We start from the raw sequence: 15106 nt of genomic DNA, 5'->3' as shown, positions 1-15106 counted from the left end.
AAGGATGCATGACTGAATGGACACCACTTGGAGGACAGGACTCATTTGAGGCAGGGTCCAGGTTTGGGCTCAAGGTGGCTGAAGCTTTTTATGTCCCTGTAGCTCAGAACAGAAAGCCGGACAAATAGCCCTTTGCGTCACTATGGTAGCCCTGAGATCAATCAACAAGGCAGGCCTCAAGCATCAGGGCAGTCCTCCGAGGGTGCAAAGCAGGCTTCAAGCAGCAGAGGGTCCTCTGGTAGCATCAGGGGAGTTCTCTTGAGTACCAATGAGGCCTCAAGCAACAGAGCAGTCCTCTGATGTAAAAGACAGTCCTTTGAGGGGTCCACCACAGGTCCAGGAGTGAACATAACAGTGGGTTCCTTTGTGCTCAGGTTCCAAGGAATTAGGTTGATAAAAGGCTGGTTTGAACTTATTTGTGAGTGTGCTGAGGCAGGTCCTTTGAAATGTAAGTTGGACAGGGAACAGCTCCAACCCAAACATCCTGGAAAGATGACCTAGCCCTCTTTTAGTTCCCTGTCTAGGAGGAATACAGAAAGGCTAACTGCCATGGTAATAACGGTCATGTGATGCATCCTGCAGGCACCAAATCCACAGGACAGGAAAATACCAACTTCCTAAAAGTGGCATTTTCAGAATTATCATTTAAGTCTGACTTTACCATTGAAGACGATTTTAAATTACAGTTCTTTAGAGACCAGACATGACACCTCTACCTGTTCTCAATCTAACATTACCGCTCAATAAATGTTATAAGGTAACCCAATGTATTCTATGGGAAATGGAGACATTGCCTACATTTCCCATCGAAAAACAAATGTAAGAGTCTTTCTCGACTTGGAAAATTTTAATGTACATATCCAGCTTTTTAAGTACATTGTTTCCTGCCCTGGGGGCTGTCTAGGACGCTACCTTAAGGGTGACCTATATGTATTAACAAACATTGTCAAAGCCAATAGGTTTCAATTTCTTTTTTCTTTCTATCTAACTGCTTTTCCAAAATATTAGACAACATTTTATAATAATGTTTGTTTTAAATTTGATAAACCATTAATCTATTTTATATTATAACAATGTTCTAATATTTGTAATCCAGTTTGATAGAAAGAATAAACAAAAGTGAACACAGAAGATGGCATGCAGCAAAGAAGAAAATAGACAATGAAAAAAGAAGACAGAGGACGGCATGAGGTATGGAAGAATGAAGATAACGAAGAAAGAAGACAAAAGTGGGCATGCAGTAAAGAAGAAAGAAGTCAGTGAAGAAAGAAGACAGAGAAGACGAAGAAAGAAGATGGCATGTGGCAGACAGGGAAGAAAGAAGACAGAACACGGCATGCTGTAAAGAAGCCAGTGAAGAAAGAGGACAGAAGGCGGCATGTGGTAAAGATGAAAGTGAAGAAAGAAGACAGAAGACAGCATATGGAAAAAAGAAAGAAGACACAAAGAAAAACAACAGAAGACGGCATGCGGTAAAGAAGACAGCGAAGAAAGAAGACAGAAGATGACGTGCGGTAAATAAGACAGTGAAGAAAGAAGACAGACGATGAAATGCGGTCGACAGGGAAGAAAGAAGATGGCATGCAGGGAACAAAACAGTGAAGAATGAAGACAGAAGTCGGCATGCGGGAAAGAATACAGCAAAGAGAGGTGTCAGAAGGCAGCAGCAAGTAATGAAGAAGACAGACTAGATGGCAGCGAAGAAAGAAGACGTCAGCAAAGTAAGAAGACAGCATCAGAAAGAAAAAAGAAGACATCAACGAAGAAAGAAAAGAGTGAAGACGGAGACCAAGAAAAATGACGTCAGTGAAGAAAGAAGACTGAGTACAGAAAGAAAAAGAAGTGCCTTCAGCGTCGTAGCCAGACGATGGACACTGGCCAATGTCCAGTGGGAAGTTACTGGAAAGAGTACTTGGTCCAGAGGCAACTCGAAGGCAAGACAACAGGAAGTGACATGCAGATGACGAGCTGACCTATCAGAAGCACATAAATCGGAGAGACGTTGGAGTAAGCCAGTGGTAAATTGAGGTAACTAAGAGGCTGCTTCTAAGTTTTTTTTTTTAACAAAAGATTTTGCAAGCAGTGTGCAAGTTATGCCCTCTTAATAGTGACTAATTGAAAGTAGATTAAAAATACCAAATAGGTGTAGGCCAATTTTACTATGTTTAGAGGAGTGAGTCTTAATGTCAATAGAAACAAAATCCAGGAAATAGGAGGGCTGAAGGCAAAATTTTGGGGGTGACCCTGTAGAGAGGGCCAAGTCTAACAGTGTAGTTCAGTGAGATGCCTTAAGTGGGACAGGTATACCCAGAGGTGGGGGTTGTGAACACCGTGCCAGTGGAACCAAGCAATAACCAGCCGATAAGTCCTAACAAGGGCAAAATTGGTCCTGGGTTGTTTGTATTCCAGTTAAAGCAGGACCTGATTTGGCAGTTCAGGCTGAACAGTTTCCATTGAAGCAGGGGCAAAACTGAATTGCATATGGCTTGGTCCAAACTAAGAATGTATGGAGTGCAAAAAAAATGAACTGGAATGCTGCTCGAGTGATTACTTGCCACTGAAATGAATTCAAGCATTCCATCTATCACTTTTTTTTATATTTCAGTATAACGTCTGGGACGTGCAGGCCCATATGTGGGTCCAGTGCACAATGTGTCACTGGAACCAACCTATAAAAGACTGATGAGCTCTAATAAGGGCAAAACTAGTCCTGGGCTTCTTGTGTTCTGGTTCAGGGAGAACCTGGCTTGGCAGTTTCGTCTGAACTGTTCCCATTGGAAGAGGGTGAAGACTGATTTTCATTTAGCTGGGTCCAACCTGAGGTGGCATGGTTTGCAAAATAATGATGTACTGGGATCTAGCCCAAGTGATTACTGGTAGCTGAAATTAATTCATGCATTCCATTCATCACTTCTTTGTATACTTCAGGGTGCCGCCTTAAGTGGGACGGGTATGCCCAGATGTGGGTCTAATGCAAAATGGGCCACTGAAACTAAGGGGGCCAAATCAGTTATGTGTTGCTTGTTCCAGGTTCCGAGGGGACCTGTCTCGGCAATTTGGGCTTTGCAGTTCCAATTGGAGCAGGGTCAAGACTGATTTGCATATGGCTAGGTCCAAAATGAGGTGGCATGGTGTGCAAAATAACAATGGACTGAGATGTGACCTGAGTTTTTACCTGTGACTGAGATTAATTTATGCATTCCATCCATCACTTTTTTCTATACTTCAGTGTTATGTCGTAAGTGGGATGAGTATGTCCAGGCAGGAGTCAAGCTCTACCAGGCTGATGAGCCCCAATAAGGATAAAACTGCTCCTGGATTGCTTGTGTTTTGATTCAGGAAAGACCCAGCTTGGACATCAGAGGAGTGTCAGTGGCAGGAAGCAAAGGGAAGGACGAAGTGAAACACTCCCTCTCCATGGACGACGTAACAGTATTCTGTGGGACGGGCGCTCCTTAAAATGACTGGAGAAAACATGTATCGAATTTGGAAAGGCTTCCGGAGCAAAGATCAACAGCACCCAATCAGAAACCCTACTCCTCGGCCACTGGACCCCCACTGGAGATCCACTGCCATTCCCCATCAAGCAGGATTTCCTGAAGATCCTTGGAGTCTGGTTTGGTGGAGAAGGTGCAGCAGAGAAGTCATGGGAAGAAAGACTGGCAAAGACGAAGCAGAAGCTGGGACTCTGGAGCCTGCTGATGCTAACGATCGAAGGGAAGTCTTTGGTCCTGCAGAATGAGACCCTGCCAGTGCTCCAGTACGCCGCTCAAGTATAGCCAGTGCAGCCTCGAACAGCCAAGGCCATCACAAGAATGATAGTCTACTTCATCTGGAACTCCAAGATGGACACAGTGAAGAGGAAGGTGATGTTCAAGACACATGACAAGGAAAACAACGGAGTACCAGACATCGCCATCATCCTGAGAGGAACCTTTGTGTGCCAATGCGTGCCATAGGACCAAAGACGAAAGTGATGTTGGCTTTCTGATGGCACCTTTCTTCCTGTTGCCAATGTGGAGGCACCTCGGATGGGCAGAGTGGGAGAGCGCCATTCCCTACAGCTGGAAAACCCCATGGTTTTACAAGGAGTTTGGTCTGGTGCCTACCACCATGACCTAGTGGACTCTGAAGATTGTCCAATGCCAGATCTGTGTGAGGGACGTCAGTGACTCAATTGGTGCCCTCCCTCTCACACAGCGGACCACGTCTGGGGAAACATTGCCTCCAAGCACCTGACCAACCACCACAAGGATATAGCGTGGATGGCCATCCAAGGAATCCTGCCAGTGAGAGCCTTCATGCACGCAAGAGGGCTCAACCAATACAAGTCATGCCTGAAAGGATGCACCACAGATGAGACGTCCTACCATCTCTTTTGGGAATGTGCCTACGCACAGGACCTGCTGAAGGCCCGAAGCACAGAGCTGGGGCACGGATACCAACATCATGCATCACCGCAGACTCAGTAATGTATGGATTGTTCCCATGCACTTGGAGACCTCCAGGACTGCTGGAGGCTCCTGTGCTGTTTTAAAGATGTTCTTCTATTTTTCAGAAACCGCCTGGTGGTAGGGAAGAAGGAGACATCGATCATGGGCTGCCAGAAGATAATCCAAAGCCTCCTGCATGACTATGCAGCACTCAACAGATCAGACGACAAAAGCGATGATGAAACCTGAAGGGGCCCCCCGGCGGGGGCCCAGGAGGGATCACTAACCTGACTCCTTTTCATCTTCACTCCAGGACCTGAAAGGCGAACGGGGAGAGGAGGATACAGATGAAGACAGGTGTAGCAAATATAAAATGATGTAATGTAATGTATTGTTTCAACTAACGTGAACTTTTTCCTTAATGGGTAAAAGGTCAAAGGGATAGCTTTGTCAAGTTTGTTACCTACAAACAAAAAAGACCCAGCTTTATAGATTGGGCTAGGCTGCTCACACTGGAACAGGGTCAACACTGATTTGCATATGGCAGAGTCCAAACTGAAGTGGCAGGACGTGCAATTGGGATGCTACCTAAGTGTTTATCAGGGGCTGAGTTGAATTCAAGCATTCTATCCGTCACTATTTTGCATACTTCAGTGTACCTTTCTAAAACTGGGATTTGAAGTAGTAATTCACAATCTGACTTGACCATTAAATTGGGTTTTAAATTAGCATTAATGAGAGTCCTTGAATCAATTTTTCTACCCTAGCTTTTCTCAAGCTAAGGCTATGCAATATAAGGTGTTATAACAAACCTAGTGTTTTTTTAATGGAGAGCCAGTCTTGTCAAAGTGAAAAACAACTCTGGAGATTTCTCACTGAAGCTGAAGTACACATGTCCTAATTTTTAAATACCTTGCGCTCTTCCCAATAGGCATTTAGGGTTGACTTCTAAGTATTCTAAGAATTAAAAGGTTTTGTATTAAAAGGTATTAAAAAGTGTATGAAGTATTAAAGGGGTAGTAAAGTATTAAGATTTAGTATTAAGTTTTAGAAAAGCAAAGAATTTGTACTAATTATTCATGTTTAGTAAAGTATTGAGGTTTAGTATTAAAAGGTATCAAAAGGTTTATGAAGGTTTAGGCTTAGCAGATGGGTTATTTTGCCATGTTGAATTTGCAGTTTTAAAACTGCCCATTCAGACTCCAGGCGCAGGCCTGTAGGCATGCTTTGTATTGTCACTTTGGTGGAGCCACAATAGGTGCATCAGTCTACTAGTAACATTGAACTTACAGGCCCTGGGTAACGAACCTCACGACCATGGTAGCAGAGTGGATACGAATCAACTCTGACAAGATGAAGTACTGGTCTTTGACAACAAGATCTCCCCATGAGACTCCATCTGGTGATCGCCAGAGCTAGGACAAACAGCCACAGCTAAGGACTGCACATGAAATCAAGAGATAATCCTGGACAACAAGCTCAACATGATGGGTCATGTCAATGCAGTGTGCAAATCCTCCTTCTGCATGCTGCAAAAAAAATCTTCAAATGGTTGCCTTAGAACACAAGACGGACTGTCAAGCAAGCACTCATCACCAGCAGGCTGGACTAAGGCAACACCTCTATGCCAGAATCTTCAAACATCCCCTACACAGACTCCAGACCATCCATGACATAGTTGCAAGACTCATACTCGACCTCCCACACCGCACCCACATCATACCACACCCTGAAAGCTTCATTGGCTCCCCTTTCACAAGCACAGCCAAATCAAACTTCTCACACCTTACACAACACAGGGCCCGAATATCTGAACAACCACAAACATTTTCACCAACCCACCAAGCACCTATGTTTTGACTCACTCGCACACATTCCCAGCATCCGCAAAATCAAAACTGGAGGTTACTCATTCTCTTACAATGCACCGAAGAAATGGAACAACCTCCCTATACACATGAGAGCCTCTTCCTCACTTCTTGAGTATCCACAAGAAGCTGAAGACTCAGTTCTTTCGTATATTCACCTTTGAGACAACAAACTACACACATGCCCAAGTGCCTGGATACCCTCTTCGATGAGTAGTGAGCTAAACAAATCAATACAACATAACATATTATAACATATACTAGGGACTTATAGGTAAGGTAAATTTGCCAATTATGATTTTTAACCAATTCAACAAGTTTTTAGGAGTCAGAGCACATGCACTGGGCCTCATTAGAAGGTCCCAGTATACAGAGTACAAATACCAACAGCATCAGTCCAAAGAAGTGGGGCTGATCATGAAATAAGAGGGATTTTCTTCCAGCAATCAAGTCCAAACACAACTAGAGAGAGGACGGTAGCATAGGAAGTCCTCTCCTGTTTTTGGGAAGAGGAGTGGAAAGTGTACCGGAGTGGAGGTATCATTACTAATACCAAATTACTACCACTTAAAAAGTAAGCAAAATAATCAATTTTCACTTTAAAATAAAGAAAATCAGAGATTTCTATTAATTCAGTGAAAATGAACTCTTTAAATGAACCAAAGAAGCTTGTTATGCAATTGGCCCTAAAATGCTGTTAATTTTAGCCTTTCAGTTTGACATGTGATAAAAGTTTTGTTTTTGAATAGTGCCCTCCCTGTCAGACAACTGTTTCGAAGAGCAAATAAAAACATAACATGACCACATAACATGACCACAAACCTCATGCACCATGACATCCATTTTTAACTTATCACAAATAATTGCAATCAAGAACGAGTGACAAAATTAGAGTGCCCAGCCTCTGCTTTTGTTAATTTGTGTTTTATTGCATGTTACATATGCATAAATGTTTTTTTTTTATGCTTTATGAAAAGTTTGAGTATTTATAAATGCATGAAAAACCTTTTTAAAAGCTGAGTCGTGCTTCCCCAAGCATTTCATTGTTTGCCACAGCTGGATAACAAGTAGATAGACATGAAAAAGTGGTCTAAATATGAAAAAATATATTGCTTCTATATGTTTATGCAGATCTCTGTGTGGGGGGTCGGGGACTCTGTAAAGTTTGCACCTCGATTGTACCTGGAAAAAAAGACTCAGGGGGTCATTCCGACCCCGCCGGGCGGCGGGCGCCGCCCGCTGGGCGGCGACTGCCAAAAGTCCGCACCGCGGTCAAATGACCGCGGCGGTCATTCTGACTTTCCTGCTGGGCGGGCGGGCGACCGCCAAAAGGCCGCCCGCCCTCCCAGCGGGAAAGACCCAGCAACGATGAAGCCGGCTCCGAATGGAGCCGGCGGAGTTGCTGGGGTGCGACGGGTGCAGTGGCACCCGTCGCGATTTTCAGTGTCTGCTTTGCAGACACTGAAAATCATTATGGGGCCCTGTTAGGGGGCCCCACGACACTCGTTCCCACCACCCTTTTCCTGGCGGTAAAAACCGCCAGGAACGGGATGGCGGGAAGGGGGTCGGAATCCCCATGGCGGCGCTGCAAGCAGCGCCGCCATGGAGGATTCCCTGGGCCAGGGGTAAACCGGCGGGAAACCGCCGGTCCCCTTTTCTGACCGCGGCTTTACCGCTGCGGTCAGAATGGCCCAGGAAGCACCGCCAGCCTGTTGGCGGTGCTTCCGCGGTCGTTGGCCCTGGCGGTCCAAGACCGCCAGGGTCAGAATGACCCCCTCAATGTCATGAACGTACAGAAAGAAGGCTACAACTTCACTTCCTGTGACATCCTTGCATGTCAGGTTATGGCACATCGAGGCATAGATTTCGCAAGCCTTTGTGATGTCCTTGTGTCGCAAGGTTTCAGTACCATCTACAAAGCCATGCATAGGGTCATTTGTGCTATCTTGTGTGGCTTTGTAAAGAAATGTAATACAACACAGCTGTTTGCGCTGCTTTATGGTGCATTTCAGTCTGGAGGACTTCCATAGGTGGAGCAAAGGCGTTCCACGCATTCATCAATTGATTTTTCTGCATTGCCAGATTTACTAAATCTGGTCATCCTAGGAATCCCTCAAAATGCTAAGCTTTCCCCAGTGATATGTAAGAAGGAGAAGTATCTTTATTTCTTCGTTATTTCCTTTTTCTACCAGTGCTGTATTCTGCTGCACTCATAGTGAGAGAATAATGCCTCTAACGATTGATTTTCTACAGGAAGGTATCCCTTCCTGCACAAAAACAGTTCTGCATTGACATTAGGCAATACACAGTGTGGCAGTGCAAAGAGAGAGCAGAAAGGCTCCTTATCTCTGTAAATATGGAACATGTCTGCTTTCTGACTTTCAGGCAACACATAATAGCAACTATACTTGCTGCCCTGAATTGTGTGAAATATTAGTATATGTTCCCCTGACTTGCTAATTAGTGGCTCACTCGTATATTTTTTTAGAACTAGTGCCCTGATTGTTTTTCTCGATCATGTAAACAAGGGGTGGAATAAGGTTCAAATCTTACCCTGCAAGCTTGGGTGTTATTTTTTTTAACTTTACATATTGCGATGTTTGCTGACCTTGCCAAATTGTTGGTCTTTATTTACAAGAGAAATCGCAAGCAAGAGAAAATTTCAAGATAATATTTTTGCAAAAATTCGCGGTAAAATGCGCCTGACATATGGATGCTTTTGCATTGTTTTAATTCCAAAACTAAACTTTTACGGAATGTTTTGGGGCTATTATTGATTTTTTTTAAAGGCAGATATTGTGAAATTTACGAAAATTGCTATGCTGAAACAAACTTCAGGAAGATAAAGGGAAAAAAAACTTACACCTTTGCACAACCCTTATATTTTCCTAGGAAATGCCAGAGCACAACGAAATGTGATAAGGGATGGGTTTCAACTTTTTTTTGCTTCTGGGTATTAGTCAGTTATGGCCCTCTTACTCAGACGCCAGATGTCAAGCTCGTCTCTTAACCTGTGCAATCAATGATCATTTACAGAGTACATATTTACATAGCAGTTTTATGTCGGCGCCTCCCATTGAGCAGGAACTGAGCAGGATTTCTCCTTGTTCCATATAAAAATATTGACAGGAGATAAGAGCCGGGCGCTCACATTGGTTCGCGTGTGATAGTAAAGCTCTCTGGCTGAAGTTCGACACAGTCTCGAGTTCAGCCCGTGCCTAGGACCGAGCACGACTGATGGCTTCTCTTTTAATAGCTGGTGTTATCAGTTTCTCTCAAAGAATTTTTATATCTTGGAACAGGGAAACACCTTGTCAGTTTATCAAGCTACCGTGCGCGACCTGGAAACTATTTCACTTGTTGATATTGACAGACTCGGTAGTCCCTCAGTTTGGAGATTTTCCCATTTTGTAATTCAGTAAACGTTTGCTTAATCAGAAAATGGGTTTAAGACATTTACAAAAAATGCATGTATTTGTCGCAAAACCATGATTTAGCGAATGAAAGGCTTTGTGACTGTTAGATGGCTTTGTAAATCTAGCCTGAAGTATTTCCAATATGCCACAAGATTTAACTTAATCAGGCCTAATGGGCTGAAAAACATTCCAAGCTACCTAATGCCCTGTGGGCACAATGCATGGCAGAAGAGCTGCAAACTGATATCAGCAAGGAGGTTACGGGGGTGGTTATGGGTAGACCTAGTGCATGGGACAGGAAATGCCACAAAACACAACGTGGACACATCACATTTTCCCAAAGAAAACAGAGCTATTTTTTTGCAAAGTGCCTAGCTATGAATTTTGGCCTCTAGCTCAGCCGTCACCTAGTAAAACCTACCAAAGCTCTACATTTTTTAAAACTAGACATCTTGGGGAATCCAGGCTGGGGTGACTTGTGGGGCTCTCACTAAGAGTCCTTTGCAAACTTCAAAATTTGGTCCAAAAAACACTTTCCCTCACATTTCGGTGACAGAAAGTTCTGGTATATGAGAGAAGCCACAAATTTCCTTCCACCCAGCATTTCCCCAAGTCTCCCGATAAAAATGGTACCTCATTTGTGTGGGTAGGCCTAGTGCTCGCTACAGGAAATGCCCCGAAACACTATGTGGACACATCAAAATTATCAAACTACCTGTTTTTGCGGGGGGCACCTGCATTTTTGGTCCTGGGCTCAGCAGCCATATAGGGAAACCTACCAAACCCAAACATTTCTGAAAACTAGACACCCGAGGGAGTCCCTTGCGTGGATCCCCTGGTGTTTTCTTACCAAGAATCCTCAGCAAACCTCAAATTTAGCTAAAAAAAATCACAGCTTTCTCACATTTCTGTGTGGGATCACCGCACTGGGACAAATGTCCTACCACACAATGTTACCCCTAGTCTCCCAGTAAAAATGATACCTTTTGTAGGTGGGCCAAGTGCCTGTGACAAGGAAGAGCCAAAAATATGTTGAAATTGAAGGGGAACCAAAAAGGGTCCAAAAGGGCAGTTTGGAAAAAAAAAATGTAGGCTGACAAGTGGGTCAGAATTTTTATTGGTATAGATGCGACAATGCTGGATGGTAGGAATTTTGTGGATTCCTGCAGATTCCGGAAGGTTCCATCACAAAAATGTGGGACAAATGTGTAATTTCCAGCAAAGTTGGAGGTTTGAAGGGCATTGTGGGTAAGAAAATGGTGCAGGTGCATGTGACGCACATCACCGTGGACTCACCTAGATGTTTAGTTTTCAGATGTGTCTAGGTCTTGTGGATTGTTCTACATGGCAGCGTCCCAAAGTCCAAAAAGTGCAGCCCTCACCATTCTAAGTGGGACAATTTTGAGAGTTAGACAAGCTCTCATGGCCCAAATGTAAAACCGAAACCCAAAATAATCAAATGTCCTCTTGAGTGCCGTGGGATAGCATGTTTTAGTGTGCAGGGGAGAGCTGAAAGACTGTTACCCCCTTCAGTTGGGTGGGGGCAAATCCATGCCCATACTGGTTGGTAGCCACCACCCCACTATTTTTTATTTTGTTTTAATTCTTAATTCCCTGGTGTCTAGTAGGCTTTCTGCCCCCCCACCTCGGGGAGTGGATGAGGGGTAATTACCCCATCTGCCCACTGGTGGGCAGAACAACTTTGGCTCCATTTATTTGGGGTGGGGATATGGCCAAACCCCCACCCTCTTTTTTTGAAAGAAAAAAAATCTTCACTGGTCTCCGGTGGGCTTTCTGCCCCCATTGGGGGCAGATTGGCCTCCCAAAAATGGGCCAATCTGCCCCCTTTGGGGCAGATATGGCCAACAGTAATGTGCCCCCATGGGGTGTGACCCTTGCCCAAGGGGCTGCCCCCCAAACATAACACACACATACACACACCAATCCCTGGTGTCTAGTGGTTTCGCACACGGCGACCATGGCCGAGGACGAGACCTGCTTGTCCAGGGCACCCGAGGGGTTAAAGAGAGATGTGTTGGACTAGGGCAAAAGTGTAGCTGACAGGGATAGTGTCAGGATAAGTAAGTTATGTTTCTGGGAGATAGAATGGGGGGTGGAAGGTCGAAACACAATGCACCAATATAAACAAAGTGAAAAGCATGGGCAAAGCCAAAAGGACTGGCTTTAGTATGCTAAAACATGCAAAAACAGGCATGCATGAATGCAGTCTTCCACGTTAAAGTCAGACATGTTAGCTTTGCCAATGTTTGAGAAAAAGGATTGCTTTCTCTAGTAAATGCGTATAAGAAATAAATAATTGAATTGACAACTAATGTGATGCATGAGCGTACTTTTCAGATGTAAAGTAGTCCCTTGTTAGTTCCAAAAGAAGAACTTCCTACATTCCTGCATGTAGAATTATACACCACACAGTCAATAGTGTGGGGTGAGAGAGTAATACTTCTCTGAGGAACCACAGGATTGTGACAATACATCATGCAGCCAGCTGAGCTGTAAAGCCAGAACTAAAAAAAAACTATAATGATTTTGAGGGAAGCAAGACTACAAGATAGGTATTGGTTTTCATCAGTACAAAAAGGCTTGTGAGAAGCTTTCAAAACGGAATAGCAGTTCATAAAAAAATGATAAGGTAGAATGCCCGCATTCTTAAAGCACAAAGAAAACACTATTAAACAGCAATGTCCAAATTTACAATTTTCTACTTGATATACCTAGTTTACACAAGACTCAATTGACATATATGGATTGAATTTATCATTTAGGAACTATGAAATGGTTCAGAACCTAGCAAAACCCTCCTGTAGTGGGGAAAGTAAAATCAATCTCTAACCCCAACAGTCAAATAGCCTCCAGCTCTGTGGAATATATATGGGTCATCGCAGGTGAACATTATTCGACATAATTCAAGCACTTTCTGTTTTTGACACAAATATTCAGTATTTGAAGTGGTCTTGCTGGAGCCACTTGGCTAAAAAAAAACAATAAAAGCATCTATACTCTTCAATACAGCATAAGACTGCTCACTGAGAATTCTGGTAAAAATAACCGTGATCCAGGTTGCTTTTAAACAACTATGACTAACTTACATTTGATAGACACAACTATCCATTAGGCATAGACTATATATTATACTCCCATACATATGGTCACTGATCTACAGTGACTGTATATCTATTTAGCATAGGTCTTTTGCAGACACCAAGTCAGGCACACATTTCTTAAACATATACCAATCATCCACCATATGAGTCCCATGGGTAGGCAGCTCCAAAGCACATTTTGCAAGGTGATGCACTTTTGACAGACCTGCTACAGGATCAGGAGTTTGCAAATATTGAAAATGCAAAATAATAACATGTTTTGTCATCAATTAGAGCTTCAAAGGCTGTGCACGCATTTGGGATGCCTTCAAATCTCTTTCTATGACCAGAAAGTTACTTTTTATTACATTGCTCATAATCCACAGTATGGGAACCTTTTTTTATTAAATTAATTGTGGAAATTATGACATGCTGATAGGCACTTGTTTTTCAAATAAATCCACTCAAAGTTAAAGACGTTTTAAAAAGTATAAGCCCAAGAATGAACATGGTTTCTATGATGCCTATCACTCTAAGCAATGCAAATATACAGGCTTATGGACTTCTGGTGCAAAGACAGCAGCATGGAGTCTTACAGGGGTGCCGTGCTTGCTGTCATACTAATTCCTTTTTCACCTTAACCCCATCCATGCTGAGGAATGAACAGTTCCGTCCTCAGCAACTGTGGGTGTGTGCTGAGGATAGAACCATTCCGTTCTCACACTTACCTATGAGGGAAGTGCTAGTGCTTCCCCTGGGCCACCCATTTAATGTCCCTGCCACAGGGATAACAACAGAATTGCTTGTGCTGCCACCTACAACACCCACCCGTGGCTACCCAATGACACCTGTGTGCACGCCGCACACTGTCATCAAAAGGCACCGGTGCACACTTGAAGCCCTTTGGCTTCCAGTGCGTCAGAGGAACAGGTAGGCTTTTCCTTCTGGGGGAGTTTGGGCCATGCACAGAGGCATCAGGGGAAACAAAATAGTTTTTCTTTCCACTGATGTCGCTTTACAGAGCATTCCTTCTGCACGACTGCTCAAGGGGTGCGATCATGAAGCAGGAATACCACCACTAGCACCAGGGATTTATTTTATTGTTTAGTGGAGAAGCCCCTTGGGCAAGGGCCGCTCCAAATATTTTGGACATTGTCTTGGCTGTTTTTTTCCCCATTTGGGGCAGATCACCTGTACTTTAGAGAACATCTGCACAGGTGGGGCAGAAAGCCACTAGCATGAGGGATTACTTCGTATATTTGTTTGGGAGAAAGCCCTTGGGCAAGGGTCGCTCTCATTGTGGGGGCAAATATTTTAAATTACTTTTGGCCTTTTTCTGCCTTCCCTTGGGGCAGATCAGCCATGGTTTGAGACCCATCTGTCCAGGGAGGGCAGAAAGCCTCTAGCACTAGGGATTTCATTGTATATTTGTTTGGGAGTGGCCTTTTGGGCAAGGTTCACTCCCATTGTGGGGGCAAGTATTTTAAATTGCTTTTGGCCCAGATCGGCCAAAGTTTGAGGTCCAGCTGCCCCCAGGAGGGGCAGAAATCCAAAGATACAAGGGAAAGTTTCTGTGTGTGTGTGTGTGTAAACTGTATTTCGGCTGAGGGTCTGCGTGTACTGGTGTTTGGCTTGCTGTGTGTGTACTGGCATTAGGCTGGAGGTGTGTGTGGACATGCACCTGGCTGGTGGTGTGTGTATACTTTTCGGGAGAGCACGTCAGGGTAGGTTCCCCTGCAGACTGCCGTCATCCACAAATAGTGACCGCTTTCGTCATGCTACTTCCCAAGGGGCCCCCCATGTACCAAGGGATGGGCGACCATTAAAGGTTTCTGACAATTAGTGAACTTCAATGTAAGTGACTATGGCCCTCATTCGGACCTTGGCGGGCGGCGGAGGCCGCCCGCCAAAGTCCCGCCGTCAAAATACCGTACCGCGGTCGCAAGACCGCGGCGGGTATTTTGACTTTTCCCCTGGGCTGGCGGGCGGCCGCCGAAAGGCCGCCCGCCAGCCCAGGGGAAAACGACCTTCCCACCATGAAGCCGGCTCGTAATCGAGCCGGCGGAGTGGGAAGGTGCGACGGGTGCTACTGCACCCGTCGCGTATTTCACTGTCTGCTATGCAGACAGTGAAATACTAGCGGGCCCTCTTACGGGGGCCCCTGCAGTGCCCATGCCATTGGCATGGGCACTGCAGGGGCCCCCAGGGGCCCCGCGACACCCCCTACCGCCATCCTGTTCCTGGCGGGCGAACCGCCAGGAACAGGATGGCGGTAGGGGGTGTCAGAA

The sequence above is a fragment of the Pleurodeles waltl genome, chromosome 1_2 (assembly GCF_031143425.1).
Source record: "Pleurodeles waltl isolate 20211129_DDA chromosome 1_2, aPleWal1.hap1.20221129, whole genome shotgun sequence".
Classification (NCBI taxonomy): Eukaryota; Metazoa; Chordata; class Amphibia; order Caudata; family Salamandridae; genus Pleurodeles; species Pleurodeles waltl.
This window is presented reverse-complemented; position numbering follows the sequence as displayed.